We start from the raw sequence: 19347 nt of genomic DNA, 5'->3' as shown, positions 1-19347 counted from the left end.
AAGATGCTCAAGCCAGCTTCCAACCCAGGCAGTTTAAGTCTAGACCTGCACTGATGGCTACACAGGACACTGCACTCCATGTGCTATGGGATCAGTCGATGGTAGAGAGAGAGTCCAGACAACAGGTCACAGGAGAGAAGGAGCAATAGCCCCAGCTGCTGGGATTGTGGGCTAAAACTCCAGGTAGGCTGCAGCTCCAGTGGAGAACTGGAATGCCAGGTTGGTAAACTGAGGCATAAGACAACATTTTAGGGGAAGGTGGAGAGGCTCCAACAGAGAGGTCACATAGCACTCACACCTAGTACACCAAATACAACCTGTGTGTGCTAGGACTCATGCTAGGTGAGGAGAATACAACTAAGGCCATCAATGTTCTCCCTGGGCTGAACAGGACTGTGGCAAGGAAGAAGTTGAAGATGCAGGGGGGTGCCTGGGAAGATGGGCTGACCTGGTACCACTACCCCTCACACAGCCCACCAGCCCAGGGCTCAGAACCTGAAGGCAACTTAAGAGCCTGTTCTGCCTCGAAATCCCAGTAAAAACCTGGTGTCCCTCATCAACTTTGTAGCAGAAGCAGCTAATTCAGTAAGGGCTAATAACAGAACTAAATCAGAGCCCTCTGAAGTCCTGTATAATATCACATTGTTAGGTGAGCAAACTATTAAAGTTCAATGAGTTTCCCATTCATTCAAGATAAACCATTCCTTTGGAAAGGCTCATTTAGGTCAAAGTCTCCTATGATCACCTATGAAGCTTTTAAAATATATTCCTGGGTGCCACGTCAAATGTACTGGATCAGAATATCAGGTGGTTGGGCACAGGAAATTGTATCTTTTAAAAGCATTCTGGAGAATTTGATGATATGTGTGACTCATCTGCATGAATAAATGCAAGAGGCTGCCAACAGGAGTCACTGGTGGGAATATTCTCCAAGAGCTGTGTCTTTTTGCCAGCTCTGACAGGAGTGATACAACCACCCTGTTCAGAACACTAGTGTGGGGTTGTCACCTCGTATCATTTGATCAGGTACTTTAGGGATCTGCTGAACCCAACCAGGAACAGCCCTTCACTCAGATGTTAGAGGCCATCTGGATTCAGATGCTTCTGCTGCAGATGGTAATGAAATAGGGTCTTAAACTAGGTCCTTCAAACAGGAGAACTTGAGGATGCTGCAGTCAACTGTGGATAAGTTGAAACAGCTCGCTAAGTGGTTGATTAAAAAGTAAACAACACTGCGGCTATTACCCAGAGGTAGGTTTGAGTAGTGACTCAGAGTGCCTCTTCCGTAAAGTAATGACAGTTGTTCAGCAGGAACAGTTGGGCCAATGGCCTGGTTCCCATCACATTCCCTGTGTCACCTTCCTTTGTCCTTTTCTGTGTGTCAGTGATTGAGACAGTGGAGGGAGGATTTTAGCTCTGGAACTGGTTTCTCTTCATAAAAACAATAGTTAATTTTTATCAGACCTTTAGAACTGTTTGGGCTTTGTCCTAAATTGTTTACAAGCATTATTTCATTTAATGGCAACTTTAGGTCCTTAGGATAAATTTAGCAGCAAAGGAGTCTCTGATATTTATTCTGAAGATCCAAAGTTTCTGGTCCTCAGCTCCCAGTATATACAGAGGTCTTTTACACAGTAAATGGCAAGAAGCTATTTTCACCTCCATTTATAGGCGCTTCAGAGGAGGTTTACTTGAATTACACCCTCAAGGATTGAGATTAGGTAAAGGATGAGGTTAATGATAATGAGGTTAGGTCTTTCACTGTGACCTGAGTGCCACATAATCCATCCTGGTTTCTGCTTAAATATGAATAGCTGATGTCTACATATCAATTCAACTGGCTATGTATTGGCTAAAACAAACAGGAAGATGGCTACAGAGTTGGATCCGCCTTGCCAGCATCTGCTTTTTTCTTAGTTGCTAAACACTAGAATGAATAATAAAGAGAAGTTGGGATCTCTTTAAGGATTTCTAAAAAATGTGACGACTTTTTCTAAGGATGTTTTAAATTTGTCCTTGTCAAGAGGCTAGGGGCAAGGTAGAAAGAACCAAGGTCCCTTCTGGTCAAGGAATGCAGTGATTCTATCAGATGTAGAAGAAGCGACAATTTCCCTTTACTGCCTTTCATATCTTCTTGGGACTTAAAAAGAGGCGAAGTGTTAATGATTTGCCACCAGTTCAGGCAGAGAATACACCACCTTTCATAGAGCTCTGTCTTAGAGTGATAAGTGGTCAAAAGCAAGATGATCAAGAAACCTCAATGGGGAAGCGGGGACATAGCGGACCACACCAAGTGTGTTTGCAAATCAGTATTTCCTACAGCCATGTGGCTACATTTTCCTCAAAATGTTGCCCTTGTAAAAACGGCTGACACAAGAATCCAGCCTAAATGAGCCACTTCACCTTTCTCTTGCACGACAAACTTGAGTTTGAACCAAAGTCCCAAAGACAAGGTAGAAGTTGCCATTCAAGGTAGCTGAATATAGTGAGAAAAATGGAATACTTTTTTTTTCTTTGCAAGGCAAGCAGGACCTTGTAAGAAGCAAAACAAAAACTTGGATTTGCTAGATAATTTAAACAGCTGTCTGTGAGGATGACTTTTGTAGCATAATTAGTTCACAAGAGCTAATAGCCAAAGGAGAGTAATATACAACCCTCTCAATTGCTTGTTGTAATAGACAAGTCCAAACAATCCATAAAAAACCAATGTCATATAATGTAAAAATAAAACATGTAAACAAGTTGGCAGTTTCTCCAAGCCTGACTTCTTGCCCAAGCTCTCCACAGCAGAGTGAGAAAAAGGATTTAAAGGCAGATGGCCAAGGTTCATCACCCAGCTCACTCTATCTCTCTCAGCCTTTCTCTGTACCTTTACCTCTAAAATGGGAATAATAATTGTATCTACCTCACAGGATAACTGTGAGGATTAAATATTAACAACAACATTTTTACTCCATAAGTGTTTGCTAGCATTAGGAAAATTTGCAGCACAGCCCTCTTCTATGGAGTCTTCTTTCTAGCCTCTCAGGATGAAGGAGATATGGCAGTAATGAAATAAAACGTCCCTGGGACTAGAAAAAAAAATGTCTCCCTATTGTAAAGGATTTGCAGGCCTCCGTGCCCTAGAAGCTTTTTTCGATTCCATCAGTCTGCTAGTTAGTTTTACCAAGGTCCCCCAACTGGCTCTCTTTGTCATACATGTGAATTAAACCATTTCTGATGCCCCTCTGTCAATGCCAAAACCATTGGGAGCTCATTGGACACAGAGGGTGGATCAATGTGACTACATTATTAGTCAGAAAACAAACATTCCAGGTAAGTAATTTTGTTTTCTCCCAAAGATTAAATACATTCCCACCTGTGGAGACTAATGGGCTCCAGGGATCTTCGTATATTTAACAATGAGATAACTAAGTGGTAAAGTCAACAATAATCAGAAAGCAGGTGCAAGGAACCAACCAACTTTTCACAAATATTGTTTTTCCTTAAGGGAAATAGGACACGCCTTTAATACAACAGCTCTGTAACCTGAAACACAGGAGAGGAAGATTGCCAAGACAGAATAGGTGCTATTAGAGCAACCAGCTCAAACTCTAGGCTTTGCAGAAAATGGAGTTCAGGACACAGACAAACTTCTTTGAGCCTGGTCACCTAAGCTAAAATCCTCAAACCCAACTTTGAATAATTTCTCCTCTCAATCTACCAAATCTAAACAGTTACCCCAGCCATTACTCCTTTGAAATGTCTTTGTATTTTCTCCTTCTTTTCTACCTTCGCTTATCTCTACCATTTTACCATCTCCTCTCTAGATACTCAAATGTCTCATAACTAGTCTTCCAGACTCTTTAAACCCATACTGCCAACAACTGCCCAAGTGACTGTAACAAACAGGCCTCTACAGAGTCATGCTTTAGCTCAAAACGCAAGGTGAGCTCCCTGTGGTCTCTAAGTCTGATCTCTTCTACCTCACTATTAAGGTCCTTCATAATCTGACCATATCCTACCACTCTGTCCTTATTTTACAGTGAGACTACCTTCCTCTCCAGGGACCCATGAACATGCAGGGTACACCCCACACTGCCCCGTGCCCCTCCCACTACTTCACACACGCTGTCGGCTCTCGTGTGGGATGACCTGCTTCTCCAAATACATATCCAGACCACACTCATTCCCCAGGGCTTGGATTTAGCCTTTTCTTGCTCCTGCACCACTCAATACGCGTTTTCTCTCTACCACTTACTCTATCACTTAACAAAATGGATGTATGCTGTTCACCACTTATTTCACATATGCACTAGACTTGTCTCCACAACTAGATGATAAATTAGGTCACAAAATGCTGTCCTTGTGTCAAATATGATCCCAAACAGATTTAGTTTGATCCCTCATTTTATTCCTTTAATTTGGCACAGCCCCAGCACATAATTTCCTCAATGAAATCAATTTTCTGCCATCAATCTTTAAATTATTTAAATTAAGGATAATAACATCAGAATATGCATCAATAAAACCTCTGATTTGAATGTAGAAGAAAAAGCATTGCGTGAAGTAGAAAAATCACTGAACGATGACTTAGAAGATCTGGCGTCCAGGCCCCACCCTTCCACTAACTAGCTCTATAATCCTGGTTAAGCCACGTAGTGTCACTGCAAAATGAAGGGGTTGAACTGAGTGACCTCTATGGTCTCTTCCAGCTCTTTCTTTTTATGATTCTAAAGCTGCCAACAAGGCATCATAGTCTAGTTTTGTCATCTCTAAAAAGTAGAAGTTAACAGGTTTCTCTTCAGGAAAGGGAAAAGCTCCAGAGCCTTCCCTTTATAATCATAATATTAATTGGGAAATTTAGTATCAAATTATTCCCAATTGTTATACAGTATGGTATTGTAATCTTCTAGATCAAATACAAAAGAGGCAATTCGTTAACTTCTAGTCTTCAAAAGTCATCAGGTATATTTTGAACAAACTCAGTATGGCCTATGTTGAATTTGAGTGTCATGAAGCTACATTATGAAGTTACATGAAAATTTAAAATGAGCCCAATTTAGGTTTGAATGGGAAAGAGTCTAAGAATGCATATTGAGCGCCACAGTACAGACTTAAGAGAATTTTATACATAAATCCTGAAAAGAAAATATTTCTCCTACTTTCTAACCAAATATATATTTTAAAAAACAATACATACTAACAAAATCTGCTATAAATCCCTGAGGTTTTGTTTTTCTTTCTTTTTATTTTCTATTGGTTTTGAGGCTGAAAGAGTTTCTTTGACAAGTTATAATTAAGGTACCTGTAAAAGATGATTTATAAAGCAATACACAGAAGCAGGAGAGTTTTCTAAGGGAAGGAAGGAGTCGACAAGAAGAAACTGATTTCAAAATGGGGATCTTCCAAGGATGCCAGTTGAATGAGAATGGTAAATGTGTCACAAAATTAGTCACAGTGTGACTCTGCTTTAGGGATCTCGTTCATTCATTCTTCGAGTGCTTAAGTAATGTGCTGTGTACTTGGGATATAATAAAGGGAAAGACACAGTGTCTGCCTCCAAGAATTGACCATCAGGTACAAAGACAGCCAGGATCCGAGTTAGCTCTGCCCTTGACTGAATGCCAGACACTGCTGAGCACATAGCCCCATAAGACAGGTACCATTGTTATCCCTGTATCACATGAAGAAACTAAGTCTTCGGGAGATTCAATCACTTGCCTGAGTCTGCCCAACTAGAAAGTAACAAGGCTGGCTTTCAAACCCAGGCCGGTCTGGCCCCAGATACAGCACCCTCCACTGCAACCCCACACTACAAACTGATACTGATGTGCAGTGCAGTGAGTGATAAAGAAGACAGGTGCAAAGTACTGTGCCTTCTGCTACTCACAGACATCTGCATCCTCACCGAGAGGTACCAGGAACCTACACACCAGAACAAATTCCAAAAGCTGGGAAAAATAAAAGGGTATCTTGTCTCTCACCAGAGCTCAAATGTACTCAGTCCTCCTTTGCAGACTCAAGGCCATGGCCTTCAGGAACACCTGAAGTTAGTGTGTGTAAAACTACCCAGCATGTGGCGCACAGCAACAAGACCAAGGCCACAGGGGGACCAAAGCAAAACACTTCAGTTGCTTCCCATTCTCTGTTGATCTCCCAAAAGAAACAGGCACATGTGTGCGCACGTGCACACACACACACACCACAAACACACACTCTATTGCCATAGTGGTTCCCCCAAGAGAGCACTTTATTTAAAAAGTACCCTCTTCTCCCTGCCAAAACAGAAATGAGTTTTTGTACATGTTTGAGAAAGAAAAAGAAAAAGAAAAAGAATTAAAAACAAAACAAATAACCCCCCCCCCAAAAAAAACCTCACCTCTTCCAGAAAGTAAAGGCCCCAGGAGACTTTGAGGGAATAAACTCTGGGTAGCTCCATGGCTGTTTGGTGCTCCTAGGCTTAGCATCTGCCAGAACTAAAAGGACCCTAGAGGGGCCTAAGGGTCACAGCCACAAAGAAGCGTTAAACTTAAGGGGCCCTGGGGAAGATGCTGTGAGCTCAGCGGGGAAAGTTGCCCCACCTGCTCTAACGCCAGCCTGGAGGCCCTCTTCCCAGACCTGTTTTGAATAAAGACACCAGTGAGGAGGTTTTGTTTATTTGGTCTGAGGTATCTTTCTGTCTTTTTTTGTTTGTTTTAACCTAGTGAGCCATAAAGCCTTCCATAGGCTACAGAGAAGACATGCTCTCAAAGGACAAAGGAAAGATTTTTGGCCGCAGGGTGGTGCTAGAGACACTTACCCCCCCCCCCATCACTTCCCCAAGACTGGATGGGGAAATGGAATACGCTTTCAGCTTTCACCAAGGCGCCTCTGAGGATGATGGCCTAGGCACTGTGCTGGAAACCTTTCTTATTCAAGCCTCACAACAGTTCTTGAGATACTAATAACCTCTTTTACAGGGGGAAAATAAATCAGATGATGCTCTGAGCAACACGAAATAATTTGCTGAGTATCATCGCTGGTCAGTGGGGCCAGAACCAAAGGTCTATCAGACCCCAAAACCCAATAAGAGAATCCTTTCTGTGGAAATCGAGCAGTAAGAAGAAATCCTAAAGAGAAGATGAAGAATTAACATTTTGTATTTATTTATTGTTTATTTAATTACCTACCTATTATTTAACTACCTATTATTTGAATATGCACAAGAGAAACATTTTAAGCTTTATAAAAAGGCATACAATGAAAAGTAAGACTCCTTTGATTCCTCTACTTCCCCCTTCCCTTCATCTGAGGCAACTGCTGGTAATAGTATGTCAAGAAAGGCCACACATATACAAACACACAAACATACACGTGTGCACATACAGCCCCCTTTTTTTCTTTTACACAAATGGCAGTATTGGTCTGCCCCTTCCTAGACACCCAGTATATCTTAGAAATTTTCCGTATTGGTACATTTAGACCTGCTTCATTCTTTTAACAATTGTTAAAAGAGTCTAATGTGGATGTACAATAGTTTTTTTTTAACTAGTCCCCATTAAATGAACATTTAATTAGACAGTTCTTTCACTATTGTAAACTATGCTGTATAAATATCCTTGCACATACTTCCTTGAACACATATGCTAGTATACTTTTGGGATACATTCTTAGAAGTAAAATTCCTCTGTCAAGAGTATGTGCTTGTTAAATACTGATAGAACCAAACTGTCTCCAGAAGAGTGTATACCAGTGTACAGTCCTTAAAATGTATACTCATGTCTGCTTCTCCCACTGTTTCCAAAACAGTGTTCCATTCTGTGCTTAAAAGAAAAGCACCCATGTGATCACCTACTCTGTGAAAGTCCCATACTTCCTTCAGAGTGAATAGCAGAAACCACTTTCTTCAGGCCTGGGCATTGTATTCCTGGAGTAAAGATATTTGGAGCTCCTCACAGTGCACAAGATGCTGACCAAAAGCATCTAGTCCTCAATTAGATGATGTTGGCAAAGTAGGAAAATGGATTAAATCCCTGAAAACAAGCAGTTGGCTGTGACTAATCAGCTCAATCCACCAGGGCACTGTCAGAGCCACCCCTGGGTATCCCAGTAACCAGCCTGCTGCACAACAAGGCCAGGGCAGGCTGTAAGCCAGGAAGGGGACACCCATCCCAAGCAGGAGTATTTAAAATCTGCTGTCTGCCCTGCTTGTTGGCAAAAAGATCATGGGGAGAACAATCCTTCAGAAACAGAAGACTAAAGAAAGACAGCCAAGTATTGGGCTGTTTTCCTAAGTGTACTGAGATGAACGGAAAATGGATATAATAGAAAATGAAATACCCTGTAGTCATATTTTCCAATAAAAAAAACTCTAGAGTGAATTAATCCCTAATGGCTTTGCACTAACATCTTTAAGAAGTAGTGCCGTCCGGTCAGAACTGTGGGCTCCAGGCAGGAATCACGGACTCAGAGGCTGAGAGAATGGGAGCCATACTTCTCGCTTTGCTGTGCTTCCCTGAGTCTGCTAAAATTCTGGTCTGCCATCCTTTCGGGGTGCATTATAAAATGTTCCTCTTCTGTTTGGCAGTCACCTTGCTGAGGTGTTGATTGTCAGCACCTGGTAAGAAGAGTATGCTGACAGCCATGGCCTGGAGAGGACATCCAGAAAGAGCAGTGGTTTGGATAGGCATTGAAGGTTAACCAACAGGAGCAGGAATTTTTCTCAGAAGGGGTGATGAGGTCCCAGTAGTGATCATACTAGTGATCCTTCGGAGCTTGGTTTTATGTTTGAGCTTGAGCACAGATGTTACAACAAGTAAAATAACAAGTAAATAGACATTGCTAATATCACCTGTCAAAGAATTTTAAAATCTAATTTAAGTGGTTGCTCTATAGAGCTGAATATTTTAACCATTTAGAAAAAGAGCCCTCCAGCAAACAACAGAATCCCTTCTAATTATTACTTGTGTTTCCAATTAGCAAACGACAGCATATTGTTATGGAGGCATTGTTGGGAGTTGTTTGCCTCTATGCAGATGCATTCAGATACTTAAGTGTAGGTTTCTAGGCTTGGTATATGTTATTATAAAAATTACAGGTCTGAAAAAATGATTTCAGATGGACTTGTCCATCCATCAGATCTGAAGCAGCATCTGGGTCAGGAGGCTGTTAGGTAGAATTTAGTGTTACACAGCCTACATTCTGTCAGCTATATATACAAGTTAACCTGATTTGCCATAGTTAGCTCTACTGTTCTGAAATCCCTCCAAATCAGTCACTACTTCACTTTCAAGTACCATCTATCACCACTCAGATGAGCTTTTCTCCCTTCTCATTGACTGAGTTTGATTGAGTGACTGATTGATCTCCTATTAGTCTGTCATCTGGACACAGAAAAAAATCATTCAGAATACTCCTCTTCAAATTGCATTCCAAGGGTCATTTAGCTCAATGTGGGTATCCATGATTTATCTCTCTTCTTTATTTCACTAACTCTGAGCCCTTACTATGTTCTTCTGATACAGAGAAAGGTTTCATAAGCAAGAATAAACAACAGTCTGTAAAAAAATAGAAAGATAAAGAAAGTTTAGAATCCTAAAAAAAGGAAAAAATTGAACTGGAGTTCAAAATTTACCTTAAAAAGATTGGTCTTACAAGCTTTATGTGGAATACATAAAATAAAAATAAATAAGTAAATAAATGCACATACACTCCTAGCTCTCTCAGTTATATACTCTGACAAAAACGTAAATGAAACCTCTGACAGTAAAATAATCCAGAGCATAAATCTATCAAAATGTTGTGCTAGAGGATTTCTCCCCACTAACACTTATGGAATACTACCTATTACCAGAGTTATATGAAAGCTAATCATGTGACTATAGAGCAAGTTGTTCTAAGTTCTACAAACCGGAAATCTATGGGTAATCTAAAATCTATTCCTGTCTGCCAATAGCCTTTTAGAGTTGCTACTTTTGCCTACATGCCCTTTAACTTATATTTTGTATCAGAGAAACTTTAAGCAAAACAGATAGTAGGAATGTTTACTAAAACGAAGTGTTCTGCAACCAAATACGTCTGCACTAGTATCTCACAGATTCTATGGTTTGGGTTAATTCATTTTAAGTAGTAGTAAACTTGAGGTAAATTGATAACTGATTTGAAAGCATTTCAGAAAGGTAGAGCTAATCATCTCATGTAGAAGTGACCTCAGAGGTCAACTAATCCACCTGGGTCATCCCAGTATTTTACCCAGGCTCACACAGGCAGGTTGAAACAGAGCCAAGACAAAGCTCAGGACTCTTAACTCCTACTTTATCTGGGGCAACAGAATGGTGTTAGAGGACCATTTTATAGGACTTTGGACAATTTTCATTGACTCAAACTAGATAATTAATGCAATTATTTAAATAGATTTTACTTTTAGAGATTTTTTATTTTTAAAATTATTCATTCACTCATTTCCTCTCTTTTCCCACCTTGGTCTAAAAAAGTGATCTGAGGTAGTTTATAGAGATACATGAAATGCAACAAGGTAAAGCAACTATACCAAGAGAAAAAAAATATTTCCCAACACTTGAGAAATATCCACTTGCCACAAGAAAATTTACTCTCATTATAAGAAATTCTGACAATATGTTTGCCAATTGAGAATAGTCTAATTGGTGAGGTTTACCCATCCTATTTGGTGATGAAATTCCTCTTATCCAAACTAACTTTGAGTTCTTTATTACTACTATATTCCTTACTCTAACTTTACAGCTTCTAGAGGAGTTTGAAATCCAGACACATTGCTAACACAAAGGCATGTTATAAATGAGTTCTAGCATAGATATGAATGTTAAATATGTAAATAGCCCCTGTACTATAAAGTCAATAGCTGACCCAAGACCCCTGCTCAATCCAGCAGAGACCCTGATCTTCAAGATGCCCAGCCCATGAGTGACAGCTGCTGATGGCTTTGAGAAGTCCTGGAGGCACCTGGCACATTTCATACCTAGTTAAGTTCATGAAACTACAGTTATTACCAATGGGGCATTGTTTACAAATTGTTGTAATTTAGATACCACAGCTTATTTGTTCCTCACTTTTTGACTTTCAAGGTATTACTTATGACCTCACTTCTTAGCCCCAGAAGACTGCACAACAATATTTATGCCATCAGTGAATGAAATTGGTTTCACTGACAGCAGCGCAAATGATGTTTATAATTTGGGGTCATGATTTTGTTTATATAATAAATGTCTCAATTTAAAATTATAAGTGCTCATTCATTTTCAAGAACTGGTTCAAATGCCACCTCCACTGAGTCCCCCAGGCAGAGAGTTTAGCTGTGCCTTTTTTTTTTTTTTTTTACTCTCTATTATACTGTTCTCCACGCTACATTATAATCATGTAATTTATTTGTTTCTATGTCTGTCTTGCTTCCCTGACAGTAAATTTCTGGAAGGCAGAGGACAGGGGTGTTTTGGTTTTTTATTGATAGAAAGTAGACATCCAATAAGTATCTAATGAAAGAATAAACACCATCATCTTGATAAAAATCCATACAGTATTTTAAGCCGTTTCCTTGAAATCAGACTGTGTTAGGTCAGGAGAAAATTCCAGCAGAGCCTTCAGTTCCTCCTGGTATTAAGTCCATACTTCAGAGTCTATATTCAAGGTCAGAGGAGAAAACAAATAGGATAAAGGTAGAGAGATTAAAAATTCAAATTTGGGGAGCCTCCTTATCTCCCTACACCTTTTGTCTCTCTCCTTGGTTGCTTGAAGCAGTATAGAGAAATGAGGTGGATGCTTGTTTTTGTCCATTCTGCCTTCTCTCTTCCTTCTTCTGCTAACAGCACTCTGCTTTTGTGTTGGAGGAACTCCCCCATCAGATACGGTCAAGTGTGATTGCCAGTCAAGATGCCTGCCCTCCTCCAGCCGAGGACTGTGCACCTGACCCAAGCTAGGCCAGATTCTTCTCTCTGGAATGTGAATTTTAAGCAGAGGGACAAGGGGCTGATTGGCCCTGAAATGACCATCCAGCAGACCTTGCTCCCCCTCCTCCCAGTGGCCTTACTTCCTAGTCCTTCTCAGCTTCTTTCCCTGCCTTGCATTTGGTTGTTTGAGCTTCCCCACTTCCAATAAATTACTTCTCTGTCCAATGAGCCAGAAGTGGTTTCTGTGCTTGCAACTAATAAATGGCAACTGATAAAATCAGTGAGTTAAAGATAAAACACTCTCTGATTTATCCAAAAGCCTCGCAAGAAGGAATAACTCTGGACATCTCCAATCTATTCCCCAAGCTCATTTTATCTCTTCTAACTCGCTACACAATCCAGACAAGTAATCTGAGAAATCCCAATCCCCTTTCAAATATTCATCTTTTTCCCAAAGTAACCTTGTTTTCCACCTTCATCCTGCTGGCCAGCCCCAAAATACCTTGCCTACTGAAGCAACCAGTGGGTTTCAAGGCCCCTGCAGTATTCTACCCTAAACATCCTGTTTCTCACTTAACCACCTACCCATTCTGCCATAAAAACATTGACACTTTTTTTATTATGATGATATTTCCACGTCAGTCATATGTCATTAGGCCACTCCTAGCTAGTTGTTTTACCTCTGGTTCACCAGCAATCATCAATGGGAAGCCTAATTATAGTGTTTTACTTAACGCTTTTATAGTTCTTACTACGTACCAGGCATTATTCTAAGTGCTTTACACATTTTAACTCATTTGATTCCTATAAAAGCCCCATGAGATAGGTACAAATGAAGAAAATAAAGCGTAAAGATCTTTAGTAGCTTGCCCAAAGTCTCAAAGCCCATAAACAGCAGAATCAGGATTCAAGCGCAGGCAGTCTGGCTCCAAGTCTGTGCTCTGAACCACCAAGCCATGGTTTTGAGATGATGAGTTTATTACAGGGTCAATTAAAGGGAAGGGCTAATCATATTTTAATATGCAGCAGCTGACAGGGTACACTCACATGGAAATGAGATTAGTCCCCACATGTCAAAAACCTAAAAACATCAAGTCAATTTAGTGTGCCCTCCAGGCCTCCTACTTTCCTAAACACCATGGAAACAAGCCAAAACAATTCTGCAGTGGTTTCCATTCACACTGAAAAGACTCTAAGGCTCTGGTGGAAGGTGCCCTTCTTCTTTCACTGACCTGAAATAAACATGTTAATTTTTCAGAAAGTCTGAAATGTAAATCTAGTGCTAAACTTTTACTCCTAGTCACAGCCCAGTGTTTCACACCTCCAGGGGAGGAAGGGAGGAGGTTGCTGCCTTTGCACAAGCAGTGCTGTGCCCCATGGCTGACTTTCTAACTTCTCTGTGTAGTCCAAGAAAACAGATGAAGTGACAAAACCATGCCCATGGGTTTGGAAAATACCCTGCAGCCAAGTGGTCAAATCCCTCCTGGACATGATGTCCCTCCTCTCTCTAAGATTCTTAAGCCACTCATAAACCATGCTTCAGATTTTTTTATGGCCCTTTTGGTATTTCAAATTGCAGTTAAAGTTTATTCTAGGCATAATAATCTCGCTGCATCATATGAACATTTCTACTTTCCTTGAATCTTTAAAAGATTTCTGGAAGAGTATATAAAGCAATAATTTGCATGTTGAGTATCTAAATTTATCTGTAAAGCCCTATCGCCAATAATTTCTTTTCCCACTGATCACTACAATCTAAATAGAGGCTCTTGGTTTCATGAACACTAAATACCCTGTTCTACGGAGAACACTCATGATAAAATGACATAGAGACAAAGTATTGTTACCAATTTCCTAATGTTTCTAAAATCAGGGTGAATTATAACTGAATGTTAACAGTGGGTATCGGTAGGAAGTGGAATTATAAGTGAATTTTAACTTTTTTCTTATCTTTTTCTGATTTTGCAAATTTTCTACGGAGAGCATATATTTCTTTTACAAATAAGCAAGGCAGTATTATAAAGAAGCTTTGTCTATGTCTTTATTATACTTGTGGGATCACAGTCATATTGTATTGGGTACCTGCTAAAAATGTGTAATTAATTTTAAAAAGTAAAATAAGCAAAATATTCTGCTCTTTATGTTGAAAGCAGTAAAGCAAGATATACGTAAAAGTTTACTAAAATAAGTGAAAAACTAGCTTTCTTATTCCATTGTTATATTGAGACAGTAAGAGAAAGAATCATTTTACCTAGGAAGGGGGTCTGGTGTCAGAGGGCTGACAGTGTGAATGACCTATCTCCCTCCTCCCACCGATGGACGGCTGATATGTGTTCCCTGTGCCTTGGTTTTTCACAACTGCAAAATGGAGATAAGACCTAGGTCACAGGGCTATGAAAGCACCTAGGATAAGTTGTGACACAGAACAGCCAACCAATAAATATCCATTTACTCATTCAAAAAGCTTACTGCAGGCCTCCTCCGAGGCAAAACTTTCAAGGAACAGGAACAAACAAAAAAGAAAATAAAGAGATTGTGATCCAGAGAAGCAGACAAGGAATCAAACATTTACAGTGCAATGGAGAAGTATTAGAAGAGCTAGAAATCTTTATTTTAATTTTTTAAAACTCTAACAAGCTTCTATGGAGTTTCTATTGTCCAGGCTGTAGAAACTTCATGTGCTGATTTGGGACTGCTCCATTTCTCCGGAGCAGGCTGGGAGTGAGTGAGCATCTGGTCCAGGTTACTTGAGAAGATGTCCTCCCTCTGGTCTCCAGTGGTCGGTCCATGCAGGTCACTGCCGATCCTGTTTGGGGTCCAACTCTCTGCAACCAATTCCCTTCTCCCTTGAAGGTACATGGGATTGTTCTGATGTTCCCACACCACGATGGGCCCCAGGAAACAAAGCAGAACCATTCTCAGCCTTTTACCACTTCCATGCTCCTCTCGAGCACAAGAATATCATCCTCTGCTCCCATGCCTGTCCACAGGGATGTCCCGTGCAGCCATATTTCTACTCTTGGTTCTTTCCACCTCCCTGGGCTCTCCCCAGAAAAGGAAACCTGGGTTCTTTCAGACTCTGCACACCTCCCTGCAGGTTCTGTCCTTTTCCTGTGCTGAGCTCAGGGAAGGGACAAGGCAGAGAGCCTCACTTTTTCATCAGGGATGCAGTGTCTACTCACACCCTGATTACTCCTGTCTAGTGAACTTTCTCTCCTGGAGCATGGAACCTTTACTGGGCAAGACTTCTCCCAGTAATTATTTTATCTAGGCACATATGCCTTTTCATTCTCAACAGGACCCAGACTTCTGAAATTCACAATCCAAGAAGACTGTGTCATCCCTTCCTGGATACACCAAAAATACAAAACCAAAGCTAAATCTGGGGTAGCAGATAAAAATTATCAGTGAATATTTCAAAACTCTTATCCCAGCACCTCACGCAAGGGCTAAGACGGCTCAGAGGGAGAGAGTGCCTAACTCAGCTGGGGCTTCACAGAGGCCAGCCAGAGAGAGCTGAGTCTCCTGGGATGAGTCAGAGCTCAGCTCAACACTCAGATAAGGGGGAGGTCATTCCACACAGAGGGAACAACATGTGCAAACTCACATTGCTAATGACTCAGGATTTAAATTTATCTCCCACAATCGTCCAAGCCACATAAATCACATCTCATTTTGAAAATGGAATAAGCATGGACATAATTGTTGGAGCTGGAAGGTGCCTTCGGGATCATTTCTAATCCCTGGTTCTAACAGATAAGAACACCGAGACCCAAAATGATGACCTTTAATCTAATGTTCAAAAACAAATGAGACTAAATTCAGCCTCTCACTTCTACCTACAGTCAGGAACTCCTATTCTCAATTTACCTATTCTAACATCTCCTTTGAAACAAAGCATGAATTATATCAATACTTGTAACAAGCTTAGTAGTGGGTTCTTCTTCATCAAATTTGAAAAAAAAAATACTCTCCAATAATAGCATTGACATTTTTAAAAGCGAAGGTCCTGGCTTCTAGGAAATTATCCTAATAATATTATTTATGGAGAATGTATTATATGTGGGTGTCAGAATGCTGCATACAATGGGTTGAACTGATTCCCCTCAAAGTTTAATGCATTGGAGGCTTTGTCCCCACTATGACAGTGTTAAGAGGGTGAGAATCCATTACAGTAATTGAAAGGTAAGACCTTGAAGAGGTTATTATATTGTGAGGACCCTGCCATAGTGAATTTTTCAATAGTGGTCATGGGTACGGTTCTGAAGGCTTTAAAAGTAGAGTACATAAAGAGCTATCTCTCTCTCTCTGCTCTGCCATTCTTCCATGTGAGACCGCTGCATTACTGTCACCACCAAAAAGGCCTTCGCCAGATGTGTTCCCTGGACTTTGAACTTCCCAGTCTCCAAAACTGTAAGCAATAAATTTCATTTTCTTACAAGTCATCCAGTTCCAGGTATTTTGTCATAAGCAACAGAAACAGACTTATACACTGTATTTATGTTAGCTCCTTTAATATCCATAACATCTCTTTAACATATGTACTATTATTTATACCCATTTTACAGATGAGGAAACGGAGTCACAGAAAGTTAAGCAAATTGTCCTAGATTATATGGCTAATAAGTGGTAGGTGGGTAGTTGGTAGTCAAACCCATAATATTCACGCTTTCAACCACTGTTATTTGGCATATAGGTACATAAAATATACTTGCAAAACTGTACCAACATACAAATACAGACATATAAGGCTTTTCATACACTGGGGTTTGCCTTTTTAAAAAACTAGACATAACCTAAATACCTATTAATAGAAGACTACTTTAATAAATTAAGGCATACCCTCACCATGCAGCCATTAAAAAGAATAGGACGAATGTATTTCTGCTAATATAAGGCAATCTCCAAGAAACAAAACACAGTTAAGTTAAAAACAAAAAATAATAATAACTGAAACATATATACTATGTTCCAAATTGGGTTTTCTTAAAGGAAGCTATATTAACAATATTTAAGTTTGATTATGTGGAGAATGTTTCTAGAAAGGTAATAGCGAGATATTAGTAGTGGTTGTCTCTGAAGAGAAGGGAGACAGAGGAACCGGGGGTGTGAGATGGGAAGGAAATTCATTTTTTTTACTGTATAACTTTGTGTAATGTTTGCATTTTTAACCCTGTTAAGATAAGTTTTATTCAAACTCTACAAAGGAGTTATATTTTTTTAAAAAATTATCAATTAATGGGATTTTTTAAATCCTAAGATAAATTTTCAAGCTTAAAAATCATATAAGTAAAGAACATATGTACTTAAAAGTGTTTTCAAACACTCAAGTTATCATGTTTGTATTTACCTACAAAACAGCCCTTTAAGAAGACCAGCCTTCTGGTCTCCCTGCCAGGATATTGATTTATTCCTGACTCACAAGAGAGAATAAAGAAATAGCCAGATGTGTAACTAGCCTGATGCCAGTTGGTAGATGGGAGCTTAGGGCAAGGAATGTGGGTCAGAGTGAAATAAAGGGGGAGGGGGAGGGTAGCAAACAAGTAGTTCCTAGTCTGCTGAGATCCCTGAATTAAGAAGCTACATCCCTGTTTTCAAGGCTGGGACTCAAAATTCAGAATGCATGAGTTACTAGGCAAAAAGCACCCTTCTTGTCACTGAAATGATCCTGAAATCCCAACACACACTCCACAGCACCATCAATACCCACAAGAAAAATCATGCTTAGTGGTTGATTTAATTTGGCATTAAATGCTCGAACTACTTTCTTTCCACCTGTTCTTTGTTTGTTTGTTTTATTTTGTTCCATATCTACTAATTAGATTTTTTTTAGGCTCAATCAGATTTTCATGAAAATGTACTGCTGTCATTAACAGTAACCAAGTTCTCCCTAATCAGGAGACTGTGTGCTTAGGCAGAGGCTGAAGTGATCTGAGAAGTGAAGTGTTATGAATCGAAGTCTGTGTGCCCCCCAAATTTATATGGTGATGCCCTAAGATGCCCTAACCCTCCAGTGTGATGGGATTTGGAGATGGGGCCTCTGGGAGGTAATTAGAGTTAGATGATGTCATGAGGTTAGGCCCCTCATGATGGATTAGTGCCCTTATAAGAAGAGACACCAAAGACTTTGCTCTCTCTCTCTTCCTATGCCATGTGAGAACACAGCAAGAGGCAGGATATTTTTTTCATGGTACAAATTTAATAGTTACATCAGCCGAAATGTAGTGAGATGTTTCAGACAAATCTCATCTAATAAAAAATTCTTGTAATGTTCCTGGCCTAAAGATCACTATAAAAGAGGCAGTCAAGTGTCCAGGAGTCCAAGAGTACTGTTTCTCAGAAAAATGATGAAACAGAAAAAATAAGTCATTAAGCCATCACAGATAATTCACATCTAAATACCACTAGCAAAAACAGCAAAACAAAATCCATACACACAAAAATGTTTATTCCACTAATAATCAAAGAAATGCAAATTAAAGCAAACAAATGCTAATACCCAATACACATAACATTGCAGAGGAAGTTAAATAGTCATATTATATAAACACTTTAGAAGGCAATATGTCAACATACAGCAAGAACCATAAAGACATTCAGAATCTTTAAACTTTATACCATATCTGGGAACTTAATTATGAGAAAATAATTTAAATAATGATAAAATAAAAAGCTACTACATGAAGATGCTCAATACAATATTATCTATAATATACATCTACATTTCCACAATTTAATAAGTTGAAAGCTAAGTAACTAATGGTAGAAGTTAGCAAAGTGGATAGATATTATGATATCTATGATACTATATTATTCAACTATTTAAAATGGCAATTGTTAATATGACATAAAAACATGGTTTTTAATGTTGAGAGATGGATAAACCATTACATGAAAAAAACCATAACATAAAATATTATGGTTATAAGTATTATAAAACACATAGGCATATGAAAATAACTAGAAACTACTATGGAAAATACATATCATTGTATTGGGGAAATGCAATTATGAATTAATTTTTTTAAAGTTTGTTTATATTATTGTTGACCTTTATTAAAAATCATGAGGATTTAGGACTCAAAGGTTTGTAAGTATAATCTAAATACAAAGGTAAAAATAACCCACTTTACAAAATACAACCAATTTCAATTATTGAATTTGATATTTATTACTTTCCTTCCTGATTGTTTCAAGAAATTCACTAAATATTCTCATTACACAGCAAATTCTTATGATATGACAAATGCAGAGACTGACTTCCTAAAATCTGCCCCAAATTCTACTAATTATTCAACTCCCGCAGCCCGTTATGGTAAAGATGGCTCTGAAGTTATTTTCCTCACTAAAATGCTTGCTTTGACCATTGTTGTTTATTTACACCCAGAGGGATTTGGGAGCCCAGGCCCAGAATCCAGGCCCTTAGGGTTATCAAGAAATACCTCTTAATTCAGAAGGAAGATTA

General features: G+C 39.4%; 1 long non-coding RNA gene across 1 annotated transcript in view; it reads right to left on the bottom strand.

Moving 5' to 3' along the window:
• LOC134369384 (uncharacterized) overlaps nucleotides 1–19347 on the bottom strand; it is a 138737-nt gene that overhangs the window by 79680 nt on the left and 39710 nt on the right. The gene's annotated exons all lie outside the window — the stretch shown is intronic.

Source organism: Cynocephalus volans, chromosome 2 (genome assembly GCF_027409185.1).
Source record: "Cynocephalus volans isolate mCynVol1 chromosome 2, mCynVol1.pri, whole genome shotgun sequence".
NCBI classification, from domain to species: Eukaryota; Metazoa; Chordata; class Mammalia; order Dermoptera; family Cynocephalidae; genus Cynocephalus; species Cynocephalus volans.
This window is presented reverse-complemented; position numbering and strand designations above follow the sequence as displayed.